The sequence below is a fragment of the Pelobates fuscus genome, chromosome 4 (genome assembly GCF_036172605.1).
Source record: "Pelobates fuscus isolate aPelFus1 chromosome 4, aPelFus1.pri, whole genome shotgun sequence".
NCBI classification, from domain to species: Eukaryota; Metazoa; Chordata; class Amphibia; order Anura; family Pelobatidae; genus Pelobates; species Pelobates fuscus.
The window spans coordinates 87,803,756-87,824,428 of NC_086320.1; the positions used below are offsets into that span (position 1 = coordinate 87,803,756).

At 39.6% G+C, this 20,673-nt stretch overlaps 1 protein-coding gene across 1 annotated transcript in view; it reads right to left on the reverse strand.

Moving 5' to 3' along the window:
• CHD7 (chromodomain helicase DNA binding protein 7) overlaps window positions 1-416 on the reverse strand; it is a 102,744-nt gene extending 102,328 nt beyond the window's left edge. The window contains exon 1 of the mRNA XM_063451369.1: window positions 9-416. The gene's annotated coding sequence lies outside the window, so the exon portion shown is untranslated. The remainder of the gene's footprint in view (window positions 1-8) is intronic.
• Between the last annotated feature and the right edge of the window lie 20,257 nt (window positions 417-20,673).

The window sequence follows — 20,673 nt, forward strand, 5'->3', positions numbered from 1 at the left end:
TCACTTACCCCTTCAGGGTGCCGGATCCGGGGCTCCTATTGTGTGATGAGCAGATCCCAGGATAGGGACACTTATCTCCCTCTCCCCCCTTCCCTCCTCTCCGGGCTGCAGGGGAGGAGGGGGAAGATCTCAATGGCTGGAGTTTACGCTTTCCCACACTCCACCTTTTATCTTTATTCCTCCCGATCCTTACTCTCTCAGTGTCCGCGTCCCGTCTTCCACCTTCTTGTCCTCTATCTCTCGCCGCTTTCCTTCCTTTGTGTTTTAATTTCAGCTCAAGTTTAATCCGGGCAGTGCACGAGCGCGTCCGCACGGAGGAGGCGAACCCGCGGCTCCGCCGGACACTCACAGACCGGGGGGATCCCACTCACTCCCTCACACACACACTCCGGGCACCAGCTTCTTAGCCGCGTTCACGCGTCCTCCCCGAGGACCGAGCGCGCACCCGCGGGGCCGCGAACTCACTCACTCTCTCTCACACACACTGGACGCCCCGCCCATCCCACGCGCTCCACTACCCCCCTCCCCTCCACCACACAGCTGCGTGACGTCACACGGCCACCAGGCATAATTTATGCAAGAATTCACTAGTGCTTTCATTCACATCTCTCTCTGACCCCCCTTCTTCTCCTCTTAAAGGGACACGCAGCTCTTATCAGCAGCCAAGCTCCATGTGCTGCTTACTAAGGCATCCAGTGATATTCTAAACAGAACTCTTACATTACATTGTAGCACTCTCCAGAATGTTCTGTTAGAACGCAGACATCATTTGAATAAAATAAAAAAATAAAAAAATTGTATTATTTCATATGGTATAAAATATTCTCAATCAAAGGGCTAATTCAAAAAAAACAAAATAGAATATCTAAACATCTCTGACTTGCTGGAACACAATATTTGTTAACCTGGTTACTAGTCTAATTGAAAGTAAAATGAATCAGTCCTATATTTGTAGCGTTCCCTTCCTCCCAGTCACTATATGATATACATTTTAGGAAAAGGATAAGGCTAAAAGCAGATCACACTCCTGACAGCCTTTGCAAGATTATAGCATCATGGATACAGGGTGTGCCCAGGCCAATGTGATCTCCCCAGAAGCCACATAAACTCCTACTTGCTCTTTTTAGTTTATTTATTTTGTTGCTGGTAATTAAAATAACACACACACATTTAAGTTTGATTGTTAGTATCAGTGCTCTTTATGAAGAAATAGTTAATAGTAAATTAAAGCTTTAAAAAAAAAATTTGGTTGCACACTGTAAAGAAATTTGATGTGCGCCCACAGGGTCATGGGAGTTGTAGTTCTTCAATAGCTGGGGGATCTATTTTTTTTTGGCCACCCCTGCTGGAAGTAAAACGTGACTGTCCCGCTTTCTGGCAAGCCACTCCCACATCGTGTGTCTACAATGTCGCAAAATACTTTCCAGACACTTCATTTGTCACAGTTCCAAGGCTGATCCCATGGAATGCTAATAACTATTAAGTCTTTACACAGAGTGGAAAAGGTTGAGTAATGGTGATCTAACAAATATACTATAATGTAATATTTGTATCTCTTGTAAAATAGAAAACACAGCTTTTTTTTGTGAGGGGGGATTTTTTTTCCATAGTAATTCCAATCTACTTTACAATAAAAAAAAAATGTAAATACGATAAATATCTGATCATGTCCATTGCAACTGCCCAGTTCTCAAATTAAGCCCAAACAGTTTTAAAATAGATGAATGGTTTGGAATTGTTAAAAGCACTTTTAACAGTTTTTTTTCTCAGTCTGTTGAAGTCTAGGCTGCTCATTAACCCAGTTTTAGTTCATTCAAAATTGCCATTTATTGGGGGGAAATAGTTACTTGTTGAAGTAACATATTTGTTTTGTGTGTGAGTTTGATTTGCAGATTGTCCAATATTAACAATCATTAAGGTGACTCTTTGAACACATCAAATATAAACTAATAGTTAATAAACAGACACACAAAAAAACATGTCTAAAACGTGACTGTGTGATTTTGCTGTTGTTGTTTTTTTAGCAGAACATCTCAATCTTACCTTTCTCTTCCTTCTGGGTTAGGGGTAAATCTAAACTAACCTTTAAAAGTCCAATGGCTATAGGAATCACATGCAAACAAGTTTTACTTCTGGCTTATGCTAGCAAATTATACCAAACTGGAAAATGTTTTTAAACATGAGATTCAACTCTATATTTTAACTTTAAATCATCCACAACCCTTGCTGTATTTTCTAGTAAATACACAAAAACACAAGAATTGTTTAAAATCTTTTTTAAATAACTGTCCAAATTCATCTTAATTTCATACTGCTGATTTGCTCTGAACCAGTGATAGGCAACCTTCCACAATCCAGAAGTTTTGGACTGCATCTCCTATGTTGCTCTTACTGCCATAATACTGGGCAAGCATCATGGGAGATGTAGTCCAAAACATCTGAAGTGCTGTATGTTGCCTAACAGATGTTAACAGATGAGTAGCCATATTTGGCATTTTATCAATTTCTTAATTCCTTACACCTTGTAAAATTTACAGGAAAAAATAATACATTTAACAATAAAACCATTAATCTGCTACAGTAATATACATTGCATAAATATAATTTTGTATGTAGCCTATGTGTGAAATTGTTTATTAGTACGTGTATATTTTATGTTTCATAACTTTATTATTTACATCATATCATATCTTTTCAGTGGCGCATTGTATGTGGCTTGTAAAAAAAAAAAAAAATCCTGGCACAATATCAGTTCTACAATCTCTATTAATTCCTTTTTGCAGTTTTTATGCATGAATTTTATCCCTTATTTACAAATACAATGTCTCTTAAATGTTTGCCCATGGTGTTAGCCTTTTAAATTTAAATAATCTCTATATAAAGTATTATTTGCATTATTGCTGTATATATTCTTTACCAACAGGTGATTTTCATTTGCAGCTTTTGTTCAGCAACAGTATTTTCTGCCCAGGTGACTTGTCCCCTGACATACCCCCTCCATTAGCAGCTTCATTTCATCATTTCATCTTTGCCTAAGGTATGCGTTTAACATTTATTTTTAGTGGGAACCTATATATAAGAATGCATTGCTAAATTTGGAGCAATCACCATGGAAACCAGTAGAAAGTTACTGTTGATTGCTCCATATTTAGCCTTTCCCCAGATTTTCACAAGTATTCCCTTATCAGAGCATTATGACAATAATGTACACTGTTCTTAACAGTGTTATGTGATGTTACCACCTATTCTATATCATTTACAAATTATAAAATTTATTTCTATAATATAGTTTGCATTTTAGATACAGTGCATGTTTGATATATTGCGCTAAATATTATTATGACATGCATATTTAACCCTAATAATGCTTTATATGTAGCAGCAGTGCGATATATTGTGCCTAAACATAGTTTACATCATTTAAATACTTAAATTTCATCTAAGTCAAATTGCTATTTATCTCGATATCTATATATTTAATACATCATATATTTTGTATTACATTCATCAATTGTACACACAAGTTCTACATATAAAATCCATAGACAGAGTACATCACATATAAAGTACTTTAATTTAATTACTAACGTATTACAGATTGAACATAATTTGGTAATCAGTATAGTTTTAACTGCAATTTATTATCTGTTGGTTGTAAAAAGAAAAAAATAAACATATCGTTTACAATCGTAATACAATATATATTATTAATAACAACAATTTATCATTTAGTGAATACAACCATAATGAAACACATCTCATATCATCCACAACAAAAACACATTATATATTACATACTACAGGAATTCTGGTATATGGCATACATATATTGTTTATAATGGTAAACAGGAAAACAATCCTTTCCTGTAGCATAGCTTTTCAGTCTAATTTTAAACCTCTGTGTTAAACATCGCTTTTTTTTTTTTCTTATGCTATTTGGGTTTCAGTCATATGAAATTAAAGAGATTGCTCCTTGCACTCCCCTCCCCTCTATTATACACAGTCACAATTCAACTGCACTGGTGATCTTGCTATGTGTGTAAATTGCCTCTCTCTGTAAAATAGGTTAAAGGTATAAAAATCATTTATAGCACAGGGATGCAAAGTTTAACTATGTAAAGCACAGAGTCTATATCAGCTTTTAATCTCTCTCAACATATCTTACTTTTCTGCTTCGTAGTATTTTTTTTTTTTTTTTAAGAACCTGCCATTAAGGGCTGATTTCATTTTTTTTCCCTTTCACATACAGTTTCATTAACACGGGAGCCTTAAGACAACAGATGGTTTTATATTTTCAGATTTACTTGTCTCGTTTTTGTCCTTTCCTCTTTCTGCTCATATTTATATGTACAAATTTCGCAATGTTTCTCATTTCAATGGGAAAACTAAAATGATGAATATAATGTGTACTGTCTAGACACAAGTCTGTCACACAGACAGCCATTAAGAGGTAGAAGTGTATGTGTGTTTTAATTATTAAACACCTACCCTGAGATTACACGTTTGTTTAAAAGTTTTTTTTATGACAACGGAGATATACTTGAAGGTCACAGGATTGTGGTTGTAGAGACTGCTTAGAGAGAGTCCCTTTTGTCATTTAAAAATACAACATAGGACATAACGCATCATAAAGATGGAAACTTTTAGTGGGGGAGATAGTATAGAGGAGAGAATGATTATCATTTCTTGTAGTATATAAGCAGCGAGCCATGACAAATCACTGTATAACTAAGGATGTTATCAGCTATTTCTGGTTTTCCTGCATATGCAATATATAACTAGAAACTGCACAGTTCGTCTCATAACAATATTTGAAAGCAAATCTGAAGTATTTTAATCCTTTAAAACAACTATTTTGCTTTTCTAAGGTTGAAATTAGTCTGTCATACTTACAGAGTATCTTTGCAATGCATTTGTCTCAATAAATTGTGTATACTATGTATTTTTGTTTCAGATATGATTTTCACATATATTTGTATTATTATCTATGGATTAATCTACGTTATTCAAGCAGTCATTTTGTGCCTTTTGTGACAATAACAGCATCATCATTGACTCACATGTCCTGTTTATTCATCTCTCAATTTATCCCTCCTAGTTTTAAAGCAGCCAATTATATTATGTGTTACAATATGCATTAAAATGAGAAATAATTGTGCAAATTTCCATCTTCTGTCTTACTTAATTATTCTATTTTTTATTTATAAAGCACAACCAAACTCCAAAGCAATCTTCAGTACAATGAGGATGCGAATAATTGATATCTGTCCCGTGTTATGTGATATAGAAGGAATCGTGTGCTATACTCGTTAGATCTTACAGTCGAAGGAAGGTCGGGGCATGCGAGACATAAGGTTGTTCGAGAATCAGTACATGTTGCGTGTCTATGATTCTTGAGTTAAAAAGAAAGTGGCTGATAGGCCTTTCTGAATAAGTGGGTTTTCAAGGAGGCTTTGAAGCTGTGAGCATGGCAGCAAGTTCTGTGCAATAAGTTAGGGAATTAATAGGCAAGAAGAAACAGCACAATAGAAGCACTTGGAAAATGGGAATGGAACCAATAATGAGAGAAGAGGAGAAGTGTAAGTAAGAAACAGAATGAAGAGGAAAGAATGGAACCATGTTTGAAGTAACATTTTGTCAAGAGATCTACATAGTGGGGCAGCTGAGGCTGAGCAGATGGGCATTTAAAGATGCGTTTGAGGGTAAAAGGTAATTGTCACGTGGTAATTTGAAGAACTGTTCAATTTATTTGGGCCAAGGGTAACGTTCAGTGTTGTATGTATATTTATATACACTGTAAAATTCATTTATTATTTGTATTATTTTGCTCCACTTCTGTTTTTCACCCTGCAGAGAATTAAATTTCCACGCCATGAATACACTCTGCCATTATGTGTCTCTGCAGAGAGACTATAAATGCTCCCCCATCTCTTCCCACACCTTTGTGTGTCAGAATTCACTGCTGCATTCTTGAAACTAGTGATAGGGAGGACATAGGACTCACTGAATGCACTACTGAATATACTATGCTACTAGCAAATGCTTCCGCAAAACAACCACAAATTAATTATTTGGTTATATATTTTATATTTCTGTAAACAATGAATGAATAAATAAATGAAAATGGTTAAAATTCTAATAATTTTATTTTTAGCTCTCCCTGAACAGTCTTTACATTCTTTATACCATATTTACATGGTAGTTGTGCATACTCATGTTTTAAATTAAAGTTTTGTTAATATACTCTATAACCGTGGATGGGAACAAACTAACATGTGAGTAGCTGACATCCGTGTAAACATAGACAAAGTGATCTTATACTTTCAAAACGAAAATGTAAACTAGCAAATGATCTTAGCATCTAAAATATGGACAATAGAAGCCAGAACATTAAAGGATAATCTGGAGGTGGGGTGATTTTATTTACCTGCAAGTTGTTCACTGTGAAAGTTGTTTTGGTGGCTGTAGTGTAATTTAATAACTCATTTAAAAACAGAGATCATTTAAAGTAAGGAGATACAGCCATTCATTGAAATGAGTATATAAAATATCTTTAAAGCATATGATAATCAAATTAATGAAATACAATTCTACTTATTTAGGGGCAAGGGCCACTCTTAAAGTAGATAAAAGAAAATGTAAACAATGTTTATATGTTTTAAAAACATGGGACAAGCTGCAGCACAGCAAAAACAGATACAGGTAAGGCACAACATTGCATGTTACAAATTAAAACACAAAGACTCATCATATACATTAGTGCTTAGTCTCTACAAGGAAATTAGGCAATTAATACAAGAACTATATATCATTTCAAGTAATGCATAGTTTAAACCCTTTAAAGAGTCACTTCACAATTCAAACTGACACATTAACCGATGACACATTCTTAGCATAGGGTGCCTTGCCCCCTCCATACTCTATGATAAAAAATACTGGGGAAAGAGGTCAAAGGGTCGAGATAAGAAAAGGCCTGGGCAGAGCCCCATCATCTCGCCTGCCACTGCTTGATCATTCCTTAATAAAATAAATATTTAAATAAATGAAATCATGAATTAAATACTTATATTAATCCGACTTTGTCAAAAGACACAAAAGTCCTCACCTTCTGCTTATGGAAACATGATTCCTAAATAAACAAAATATAATCACTAAAAGGACACTTGAGGAAGCAGTGGACCCACTTTCTTATGTAGTACTTGATGCACTTTGTAAATTTAACGTATACAAATCCAGTCCTTATTTCTTGTGTATATTATGAGATTATAAAAATCATGTTATTTGACAAGTCTAAACTTCAAATGTGAGTATATATTTTTTTAACTTTTGTTATTTTAGGTTGGTTGTTTTTGCATTAATGTATTTTAAAAATTGATTATTAAATGCATTAAAATAGGGGTTGACTCCATCCTGTAGTGCCCCAATAAATATTTCCTAATCCTAATGCTAACAGTGCCGATAAAATCATCACTTTTATAAAATGCATCATAATGATACCTAGCACCATACACAAGCTGTTTGACATAACTGTCCAAAATGGATACCATCTAAATGGGCTGCTCCTTGCATTGTCTATCAGCATCTTGTACTTGTCCTAGAATCAGAAAATATGCATTAGTTTGGTCCTCAACCCACGTGTCAATGGTGAGGTAGAGTTGAGTATACTCACGTTACAGCAGGTTAATTGTTGGGGAATTCCGTAACGTAAAAATATAGTCATCTAAGGAACACTGGATGATTTAAATAAATAAAAAAGATAAATGTTCTCAGTGAAGATACATTCCTATGAGCATGCCTAATTTAGAATGAGGAATTGAGAATATCTGGCAGGCCCATTTTAGCTCTACATGAAAGACAAAATGCATATTTAACCATATAATAGCTAGAAAAAACTGCACGTCGTACATGTCTGAGACTGAGTTACAATGTTATATGGCTCGAGCATTTAACCTGGTGATGTCCAGAAGGTAAATCCACAGCTGTTCCAGAACTACAAATTCCATATTCCTTAGCCTCTACAAACTGGAGATCCATAAATTCCACCCCTATTCCACTTCCAACCCATTTCGCAGGGAAAGGGTACACAGTGTGCAGAACTGCAATGGTTAATGCCTGAAACAGCAGACCACTAAAATAAACAAACACAAGTGTCACAAGATGTATGGAATACTTGTAGATAAAGAATGTCACTAATGTTGCCCAGACCCCAAAATAAAAGTTAGTGTGGTAAGTGTAGATGGCTGCAGGGAAGGTATACATGTTTATAATTTACATTAAATAAACAACAGACAGGGTAATTTGAAGATTCAAAGTGAGTTGGGTGGGGACCTCTCTCCAACTCCTGTTTCTCTGTGATGTTCTTTACAAATGTAAATATAAGATCAGATGTAGTGCCATAGGCTCCTGGAATCATTGCTATACCTTAAATATACCAAAATCAGAAAAAAAACAAATTCAGGAATTCACATGTATGGAATAATGAAGTCAGAGACATAACAAAAATTCAGGGAGGGCAGCAGGATCGGATAAATAGACCAAGATCAAAAACAGGTTAGACAAGCCTGTGCATGCAAAGTGCAACACATTTTGTCTGTGCTTGTAGACTTTCTCAAAAGCTGATATTCCTCCTCTGTGGTCCAATTTTCCACCAATAGAAGATGGTATAAAGAAGAGGATAGATGGAGAAACAGCTCTTGAGAAAGTCTACAAGCATAGACGAAATGCATTGAGCTTTGCATACACACGGATGACACTTTAAGAAGAAATAAGGAGAACTCTTTGCGCCATTCATCCCTGAAGCCAGGACATATCTCATACAAGTAAAAGGGACAAAATACAAAATAAATAAACATCACTGTTTAGTAGATATAACCCCCCAAAAAACTTGCATGCATTTAATTATGCATTTATTTTCATTGAGGTATAGCTAAAAACAGCTTGCAAAAGTTGCAGTTCTGTCTTTGCAATCCCTCCCCTTCTAAACCCGCTCAGACTTTTTGCGGCTATCCAGTCACGGACTTCCTAATGCAGCTCAGTTGCAGGTGATCTCAGCAATTCTTGCGTCTTGAGTTTAGCTCCATTGAGCTGACCAAACCAGGAAGTAACAGGTCCATTTGTCTGCTTGAAAGCCAGGGGGTGTTACCAGGTTAATTTATAAAAGTGATCATTTCTATTGAAATCTGCACTTTATGCAAAATGAAATAAAGAGGACACACTCTTTACACACAAAACGTTTCAGCAAGCTGAAGTGCTTTAGGGATCTGGAGTGTCCTTTTAACTGGAAATATACTGGAAGGGGCAAAGTTATTTTAGCACAATTGGAATTGTGCTTTCTTTTCTTGTTTTTAATATTTGTCACTTGCATTAAATACTACACTGTAAGTGTCCCTTTTTCTCTCTATTATTTAAATATATGTTCCCATATAAGAATTGTAAGTGGTGTAGTACAACAACAGGTAAATATGCATCCTTTTCATTGCACTTGCATTTTTTGAATGTGTTGATAAAACTGTTTATGCATTTGCACACATTTTTGCGTCAGAGACATGTTTTTGATAAGATTGTGTCTATCCAACAATATAATTATTTTTGGGGGGCACACACTTAAATTCACAGATTCTATCACTAAGCTGTAAGGTAAAAGAACACTCCACTGCCCAAATAAAAGTTTTGAGTTTTTTCTTAAAAAAAACCTTACTGTTTAGGAAATATATAGACAATGAAAACATGCATGCATTTAATTATGCATGTTTTCATTGGGTGTATATCTAAAAATTGCTTGCAAATGCTGCAGATCTCTTGTCTGCAGCCTTTGCAAGGCCTCCCATTATAACCCTGACTCTAAAGGACAGGGGGCAGGGGAGAGCATTAAGGGACGGGGGTAGGAGAGAGCACTAAGGGACATGGGGGGTAGGAGAGAGCTCTAAGGGACAGGAGGGGAGAACTCCAAGAGACAGGAGGTGAGAGTACTACAGGAAAGGGGGCAGGGAGATCACTTTGGGGGAGGGGGGAAAGGAGAGAGGGGAGACCAATAAGGATAACGGACAGGGGAGAGCTCTAAGGGGCAGGGGAGAGCTCTAAGAGACAGTGGGGCAGGTGAGAGCAATAAAGGACAGGATACAGCAGTAAAGGACAGGAGATGAAAGGACTAAGGGAAAGGGGGCATGGAGATCACTAAGGTACAGGGGAGAGCACTAAGGGACAAGAGGGGAGAGAGACTGAGGAAGGAGGGAAAAAGAAGCATAAAGGGGCTGGTAGGAATCAACCCATATCCTACCCCACAAACTCTCTATTTAACACTACACACACATAATGCATCCCATAACATACACAGAAACACACAAAGCATCCCAACACACACAGAAACACACCATGCTTCCCTTACACACAGAGAAACACCCAATGCATCCATTACACACACACACACACACACACAATGCAACCCTTACACACAAAGACAATGCAACCCTTGCAAACATACACAGAAACACACAATGCATCCCTTACACACACAGAAACACACACTGAAACACAATAGATCTCTTACACACACTCAATGCACACCTTACAGACACACACACTGCATCCCTTACATACACAGAAACGCACCTTGCATCCCTTACACATACAAACACAGATTCACACAATGCATCCCTTACACACATGCAGAAACACACAATACATCCCTTACACACAAACACACACTGTTTTCTACCCCTTACACAAAAACACACTGCATCCACTACACACACACACACACACACTGCATCACATACACAAACTGGTATCCCTATAAACTACATTCCATAAGCACACACTTTAGATCCTCTACAATAACACATAACACCTCCCATACACACTCCACCCCCTGTGAGTGAACTGGAACATGTAGGTGGACTTGTGGGTGGGCCTTATGGGCAAACTCACAGTCAGGCCCAGACCATGAGCTGTGTAAAGGGCCCCAAAAAATGGAGCTGCTTCCCGTTCTTCCAGAACATTGAATTTTGTGACCACAGTTACAAACCGTCTCCAGAGAGCCTGTTCTACACCAGACCAGTGGAGCCAAACTGCAGCCTGTTGCGGTCGCCGGCCCGCCGAGCCTCACGGTCGTGCCCGACCGGCACGACCGCTCCGACTACACGAGCTTACCTGCTCGTCGGCGAGCCGGGAACCGCGCACATAGTTCTTCCGGGCATCGCGCCCGGATCCAAGATGGCGCCGACCGCGTGGTCGCGTCTATTACCAGCCCCGCCCCCGAGAATTATACCAACGTGTGCGTGACGTCACGACGTCAACGCACACGCACGTTTTGGGGTCAGAGGTCGCCCTCTGACCAATCATAGCCTAGAGAGGGGTATTTAAACCCCTAGCTTTCCCCATTACTTTGCCATGTCGTGGTTTCAGTTTCCTGGTTTCCTGAAAGTGCTATTCTCGTGTTTCTGATTTCCTGGTATCCTGATCCTTGGCGTTTCCCTGGTTATTCTGATCTCTGGTTTCCCTGACTTGGCTTGTTTATCGGTATTGAGTATTTTCTGGCTTCCTTGACCTCGGCTTTCCCTTTGACCATTCTCTGTCTCTAGCGTATTAGTCCGGCCATTCTAAGGTCCGGTTTACGCTCTTTCCTATTATTTTCCTTTTCTTACTTATGTATATGTTTACATAGTTTCTGCGTGCTGGACCACATTACTAGTCGTGACATTACGACATGGCCATGGATCCTGCAGAACTATGCAAGCATATGATCGCATGTGAGAGTAGGGTGGAGGATATGGACCACAGGTTAGACCAATTTGCCCAGGCATTTCAGACCTTGCTCCAGAGGACTGCCTATTTAGAGGTCCCTCCGGTACCACCTGTGGTTCCGCCACCTGTAGTGGTTCCCGTACCACATAAACCACCGTCCATAACCTTGTCACCGCCCCCACGCTATGGAGGTGATTCTAAGGAATTCAGAGGTTTTTTAAACCAAATTGAATACCACTTTGAGGCCTCTCCAGGTTCATTCCCAACAGATAGATCTAAAATAGGCTATCTGATGAACCAATTATCTGGAAAAGCTTTGACCTGGGCTAACCCCTTATGGGAAAGTGGTGACGCAGTAGCTCGTGATTACAATACTTTTCTTACGGCTTTTAAAGCTACATTTGAACCCAAAGGCAGGGAGAAGAACGCTGCCAAAGCCCTTATGCGAATCAAGCAAGGCAGTCGTTCTGTAGCCGATTATGCTATAGAGTTCAGGACTTTAGCGTCTGAGGTTGATTGGTCCAATAGCGGTCTGGTGGCTGCTTTCTCTGAAGGTTTAGCTGAGAATATACAAGATGAGACTGCAGCTAGAGACCTTCCGGTTAGTCTAAATGAGTTTATTACCTACATGATAGACATTGACAACCGGCTCAGAGAGAGAGAGAAAAACAAACAACGTAACAGACGCTCTAATTTGTCCATAGCTCCTCGTTTCTCTAACCCAGTGGTGAGTAGCCAGACGCCTCTTCCAGAACCAGAACCCATGCAATTGGGTAGTGCTAAACTCACTGAGGCAGAGAGACAACACAGACGTAACGAGGGGTTATGTATGTATTGTGGCAAGAAAGGGCATCTAAGGTCATCATGCCCGGTTCGGCCGGAAAACTTGCACACCTAAGGCACGTACGGGGACCGACCTTAGGTGTGATGTATATGTCCCCTAAATTGACTAAGAACCGTTTCCTTATCAAAGTAACCTTATCTTTCGAGAACACTACTATTCAATGTGAGGCTATGATTGACTCTGGGGCAGCGGAGAATTTCCTAGACAAGGAATTCTCTGCAAAACATCTCCTGCCCTTAAGACATAAAGAGAAACCTATAGCAGTCGAGGCCATTGATGGGAGGCCTCTTACCCAGCCTTTCATCACACACGAAACTCTGCCAATCACTGTTTCAGTGGGTGTTCTCCATTCTGAAGAAATGACCTTTCAAATTATCTCTTCACCTACAGTTCCGATAATACTCGGTTTCCCTTGGCTCCTTAAACACAATCCGCGTTTGGATTGGATTGAAGGAGAGATTGTGAGTTGGGGTGAGAGATGCAAAGATGTCTGCTTTAAACAAATCCCACAACCTATTGGCACCATTAATGTTCCTGTTACACCTCCCTTGACCACACAAATTCCACAACAGTATATGGATTTGAAAGAGGTATTTAACAAGGTCCAGTCAGAAGGGTTACCTCCTCATAGACCTTATGACTGTACCATAAACTTATTACCAGGGACTATGCCTCCCAAGGGAGGAATCTATGCCTTGTCCCCCCAGGAAAATCTTTGTTTAGAGGAATACATTAAGGAAGCTCTCAGAAAGGGTCATATCCGTAGGTCCTCCTCACCAGCCGGGGCTGGATTCTTCTTTGTCTCTAAAAAAGAAGGAGACCTACGCCCTTGTATTGATTATAGGGGTTTGAATAGGATTACCATTAAAAACGCCTACCCTATTCCCCTTATATCAGAACTATTTGACAGATTGAAGGGAGCTCGAGTCTTTACCAAGCTCGATCTCCGAAGTGCATACAATCTAGTCAGGATTAAGGACGGTCACGAATGGAAGACCGCATTTAACACAAGAATGGGACATTACGAATACCTGGTTATGCCGTTTGGATTATGTAACGCTCCAGCGGTATTCCAGGATTTTATTAACGATGTCCTAAGAGAGTACCTTCACATGTTCGTTCTAGTGTATTTGGACGACATTCTCATCTATTCCCCAGACCTAGAGACACATCACGAACATGTGAGAATTGTACTGAAAACCCTGTTACAAAACGGCCTTTACTGTAAACTGGAGAAATGCCAGTTTGACCAAACGGAGATACAATTCCTTGGATACGTTATATCTCCGTCTGGTTTCCAGATGGATCCTCGTAAACTGGAGGCAGTCTTACAGTGGCCATTACCCAAGGGCCTTAAAGCTACTCAACGCTTTATAGGTTTTGCGAATTACTACCGCAAATTCATAAGGGGATTTTCCTCCGTGATTTCCCCTATAACCAATTTAACAAAAAAAGGAACAAATTGTATATCTTGGCCCAAAGAAGCAAGAGAGGCATTTGAACAATTAAAATTTTTATTTTCCTCAGCACCTGTCCTGACCCATCCTGATCCATCCAAACCATTTATCCTAGAGGTGGATGCATCAGAAACAGGAGTTGGAGCCATTCTGTCTCAAAGAGAAAGTCCTGATACGCCTTTACATCCCTGTGGATTTTACTCTCGCAAACTCACACCTGCAGAGAGGAATTACGACATAGGGAATAGGGAACTTTTGGCCATTGTACTTGCCCTTAAGGAATGGAGGCATCTCTTAGAAGGTTCCAAAGAGCCACTTTTGATCTTTACTGATCATAAGAATTTGGCTTATATTGGGGAAGCTAAGAGACTGTCCTCTCGTCAGGCTAGGTGGTCATTGTTTCTCTCCCGATTCAATTTCGTAATTACGTACCGGCCTGGTACTAAAAACATCAAGGCAGATGCACTTTCTCGGCAGTTTGAGACAGATGAAGTACCAGAACAGGAGATATATCCTATTGTACCTCCTGAATGCCTCATTGCCACTACTGTTTCCGAAGTGTCTTCTCCACTCTTCTGTGCCATAATAGCAGATCAAACTCAGGCACCTGTGGGAAAACCTCCGGACAAACTATATGTGTCACCTCAGTTTCAAAAGAAGATACTAGATTTGTTCCATGACAACCTCACAGCGGGCCATCCTGGAGTCCATAAAACTCTCTCAGCCGTCTCCAGGAGATTTTGGTGGCCTGCTCTCAGAAACGACATCAAAGATTATGTTGGGGCATGTCAAATATGTGCAGTTTCTAAAGTTCCTCCTAGGTCACCTCCTGGACTGTTACAACCACTGCCCATACCTAGTGCCCCCTGGACCCACTTGGCCATGGATTTCATTGTGGATCTACCCAGTTCAAACGGGTTTAATACAGTCCTTATGGTTATTGATAGATTCACGAAGATGGCACATTTCGTCCCACTTAAGAAATTACCATCTGCTCAAGATCTTGTTCAAATATTCTTGAGAGAGATCTTTCGGTTGCACGGTGTACCCAAAAACATAGTATCTGACAGAGGTACCCAGTTTGTTTCTAGGTTTTGGCGTTCCTTTTGCAAACAATTGGGCATCGAACTCTCCTTTTCATCAGCATATCACCCTCAAACAAATGGAGCAGCAGAGAGGGCGAATCAGTCTTTAGAAGCCTATTTACGTTGCTTTATAAATGCCAATCAATCTAACTGGTATGAGCTCTTACCCATGGCTGAGTTCGCCAGAAACAACGCCACTCATGAATCTTCTAATCACAGTCCATTCTTTGTTAATCAGGGTTATCACCCCGCTGTTTTACCTTCTGCATTCTCAGACACAGAAATCCCCGCTTTGGACACCCGTTTAGAATCGATTCATGATACCTGGGATTCCGTCCATTCAGCTCTGCAGAAAGCCTCATTCCGAGCAAAGGTCCAAGCTGACAAGAAACGGGGCGCTAATCCTGTCTATCTTCCAGGTGACAGGGTGTGGCTCTCCACGAGACATATCAAGCTTAAGGTCCCATCCATGAAATTTGCCCCTCGGTACATTGGTCCTTTTCGAGTTACCCAACGTATTAATCCAGTGACCTATTCTTTGGCACTACCGGCTCATATGAGAATAGCGAATACTTTCCATGTGTCTCTGCTCAAGCCCCTTACTTGCAATCGCTACACCAGGGTATCCACTCCTCCTCCACCCTTGGTAGTGGGTGATCAAGAAGAATACGAAGTCCATTCTATCATGGACTCCAAATTTTCCAGAGGTGTCTTGTCCTATCTCGTTGACTGGAAGGGTTATGGTCCCGAGGAACGTTGTTGGGTTCCTGCTGACCGGGTCCATGCGCCCCGTCTTATCCGGTCGTTTCACAACCGCTTTCCTCTTAAGCCGGGTCCTTCCCGCCCGGTGCGCGGTCTTCGAGTGGGGGGTACTGTTGCGGTCGCCGGCCCGCCGAGCCTCACGGTCGTGCCCGACCGGCACGACCGCTCCGACTACACGAGCTTACCTGCTCGTCGGCGAGCCGGGAACCGCGCACATAGTTCTTCCGGGCATCGCGCCCGGATCCAAGATGGCGCCGACCGCGTGGTCGCGTCTATTACCAGCCCCGCCCCCGAGAATTATACCAACGTGTGCGTGACGTCACGACGTCAACGCACACGCACGTTTTGGGGTCAGAGGTCGCCCTCTGACCAATCATAGCCTAGAGAGGGGTATTTAAACCCCTAGCTTTCCCCATTACTTTGCCATGTCGTGGTTTCAGTTTCCTGGTTTCCTGAAAGTGCTATTCTCGTGTTTCTGATTTCCTGGTATCCTGATCCTTGGCGTTTCCCTGGTTATTCTGATCTCTGGTTTCCCTGACTTGGCTTGTTTATCGGTATTGAGTATTTTCTGGCTTCCTTGACCTCGGCTTTCCCTTTGACCATTCTCTGTCTCTAGCGTATTAGTCCGGCCATTCTAAGGTCCGGTTTACGCTCTTTCCTATTATTTTCCTTTTCTTACTTATGTATATGTTTACATAGTTTCTGCGTGCTGGACCACATTACTAGTCGTGACACAGCCAGAGCCCATCACCATCCTCATCTGGTTGTAAGTAGGCAATCTAGTATATTATTAGTGACACTAATCTCTAATTTACCTCACATTAAAGGGACACTATAGTCCCCAGAACCACTGCAGCTTAATTAAGTGGTTCTGGTGTCTATAGCCTGTCCCTGCAGGCTTTTTAATGTAAACACACATTGTGTGCAGCACTGGCGTTAGTTCACATGGCAGATCATATGGGTGGGGCATTGTGATGTCACATGGGGGGGTGGCAAACTTTTATTTTGCCTAGGGCGGCAAAAATCCTTGCACCGGCCCTGTTTGAGGGTTCACTCCATCTCTAGTGGCTGTCAACCAGACAGTCACTAGAGGGACTTCCGGGTGGTTTGTCGACTTTTGGTTGCCTAACTGACGCTGGACGTCCTCACGTTATGCATGAGGACATCCAGCTTCACCCAAAACCCCATAGGAAAGCTTTGTAGAATGCATTCCTATGGGGGAAGTACTAATGCGGGCACGACCATCACCCGCCTGCGTATTAGATCTCCCCCGTCGACTTTCTTGGCTTATTTATGTAATAATATTTTTTTTTTTACCAAAATTGTCTTTATCACTTAAACTTTAGCCATAACCTGTCTATCACCAAGTGCATTTCCCATACGAGCTAGATTTTCCTCTCCCAAATCCTTATATATATAATGGTAGTTATCACATATAGGGTTATTCTTTTAGTAAATAGTCCTGATAGTGTCAATAATGTTGGTGAATGTGTTTTAATTTGTGTGCCCTATTGTGAATTGTGGCAAGCATTCAGAGGGCACACCCAAGGGCCTATCCTGGTTGGCATGAGGATACCAGTTAAAAGGATTATAATATTGCAGATTTGCTAACATACAGTTAATATAATTTATGACTACGTGAAGTAGAATTGTTCATGCTGGCAAGTACTGTGCAAGGCTATAAATAAACATCTGTGGCCTTTTCCCAACCCATAATTTGTTGCATGTTTATTGTTAGAACGTTTGCTACCAGATATGGTGTGTCTTGCAGGCATGTACCTTCTAACCCTTCGAGAACCAACGAGTTGACTAATGCTCTACAAACTCCACTGGAACTCAAATGGTTAAATTGCGCATGTAATTGTCCACTGATTTAGCAAACACAAGTGATGTATTTTTTTTAAATGATTCATTAATTAGAAATCTGTGCATGTACAGGGCCTATTTTATCTCTATCAAAGTCACATCAGTGTTTCTCTATTCAGGAAAGAACCATAATTTGTTGCTGATAACATTGACTTTTATGGCTCAATTTCAAACAACTAGTTATTAACAGTCATCACTTTAACTATTGGCTAATTGCTGTGGTAAAACAGCCATTTATTGTTTAGTCAAACATGAAAGTGAAGCTAGATTCTGGTTGCTAAACTGGGGATATAAAACAGTGCAAAATCAACTGAAAATATATATAATATTACATATAGTAGATTGTGAATATGTTGTTTTTTTTCTGGCAGCAGGGCCAATATGTGTGCACGTGTTATCAGAATAAGCCAACCAGTTTAGAGTCTGTTGGAAAAAGCATGGAATTTGTATATATATATATAGATAGATAGTTAATATGGTGCAGACTTGCCATAAGAGATATTTAAAACTATAAGTCAAGCCCTGAGAGACTTTATAAAGTTGGCTAGGTTGAAATAAGACTAAAATCCATCACGTTCAACCGTGAAGCGCATTCTTTTATGCTGTTGATCCAAAAGAAAAAAACAAACAAACCACATTTCCAATTATGCTACAAAAAGAGAAGAAAAATATTAATTCCTGACTCATTAATGGCAATCAGATTTCTCCTTGTATTAACAACCTGTTTACATATATAAATTATATTCTTGAAAATTCTATTTATGCAAAAAAGCATCCGAGCCATATTTTAAATGTATCTATAGAATCGGATAACACAATCTCTTCAGGCAATAAATTCCACATCTTTATTTTTCTTACTGTAAAGAACTCTTTTCTCTGCTGTAAGTGAAAACCCCTTTCTTCCAGTCTCACTGGGTAACCTCTTGTCTGTTGTATATTCCTGCTAATGAACACGTTAGCACATAGCGATTTTACCGACCCTGTATATATTTGTAGAGTGTTATTATATCCCCTCTGAGGCACCTTTTTTTCTAAAGAAAACCATTCCATTTTTTTCTAGCCTTTCCTCAGAACTAATGTTTTCCATCCCCCTTACTAATTTTGTAGCCCGCCTCTGCACAGTTTTTAGTTCTACAATATCCTTCTTTAAAACTGCTGCCCAAAATTACACCACATATTCAGGTTGGGCTTTACTGGTAAAGTAGCAAAATGATATTTGGATCACGTGAATCAAAACCCATTTTTATACACAAAAGCACCTTACTAGCCTTTGCAATGGCATACTGCTGCCTAAATTGTAATCTAGATTTTATTCCAAAGTCGTTTTCATGTAATGGTATCCCTAACTCTACTGCATTTAATGTGTAAGTGGCTTGTGTGTTCCTTATTCAAAATGCATTAATTTGCATTTATATGTATTGAATCTCATCTGCCACTTTACATGCCATTTAGGAACTATTTTCTGAAGGTGCTCATTTTGTGTCCATGTTTTTTTACACCATGTCATACTTGCAGGTCACAGTTGGTTCTCTTTTAAATCAAATGGAGTAAGGCTGCCTAGTTTAAGGTTGGCAATCCTCGCCACTCCAGATGTTGTGGACAACATCTCATATAATGATCCCCCAGTGATAATGATGGCAAAGCATCAGGAAAGATGTAATTCACAACATCTGGATTGCTGATGGTTGCCTACCCTGGAGGGCAATGAGAGTGAACTTGTCGCTATAATTTGTAGCCATGGTAGACTTGATGAACGCAGTTGCAAGAGAAATGGGAGCCTTTGAAAACAATGCTTGCATTTTTGTTATCTCTGTATAGGGGCAAGTAACAGACCCATGAGACTGAACCCAATGCTTATTACTTTCCCAATGCTCCCCAATGGGTGAAGAATGGGTTACAGGACACTGTTTATGCTGTTATCTGCTAATATTTGGGTCCCAAGGGACCCTGTTTTTAAATTTGATATGAATTAGTTTTTCTTCACTATTTTGATGTGCATTTCAGTGCCACACTGTAGAGCAGTGCGTTACTATTGAGCAGATGGTAAAGACAAAGGTAAAGGCTACAAACTTGTTGTCAATTTCAGGGAACTATTATCTACCCACAGAATACCGCAGGAATTCAGCGCTAATCAACACACAATCTATGCCGAATGGGCAGCTACCCAAGTGAAGGAAACCCCTCAAATCCTTCAATAGATCAAATACAACACAAAAATGATGGAGTAGGGCTGCGCCAATATGATCTACCAACTGTTATTATTAATAACTGCTTACAGCAAATATTAAGCAAGAATACTGTGAATGAGCCCTATATAATGTTTTATGACATATGATAAAATGACTGAGTAAATTAGAGTTACATAATCTATTGAGTCCATGTAGCTTACAATATAACAGTAATTACAGCTAATCTTTCATCTGAAATGGTATCTATAAAGATAACCTATGAAGGGATGGTATTCTTTTCTTGTATCACACATTTCAATCAACATTTTTATCAATAATTGAATTCCACATTTTAGGCCATGATATCAGAAATTAAAACATAGGTATCTGGGTTAGTTATTTGCAGTTCATATATTTTGGGCCATAAAATGAATCCCCCATTTAATTTACTTTGAATAGCTGTAATTCACAATTTAGTGAATATCCTTAACTTAGATTCTTGGCAAGTTCCTCGAATTAACATGTTCATTTTTGGTACTGGGCTCAATTCATAATTTTGCACTACAGTAGACGAATAACAATAGAGTTAATTTAACTGGGACATGCACATGTCCATGGAGCTCAGTTCCAACTCTCTTCAAGTGGGTTTTAACGTATAGTATTTCTTGTTTATCATTTTCCTTTTTACCACTAGCATATCCAACACCAGTCCATGTCGCCACGTTTTCCACATAAATAGCTTTCCACTC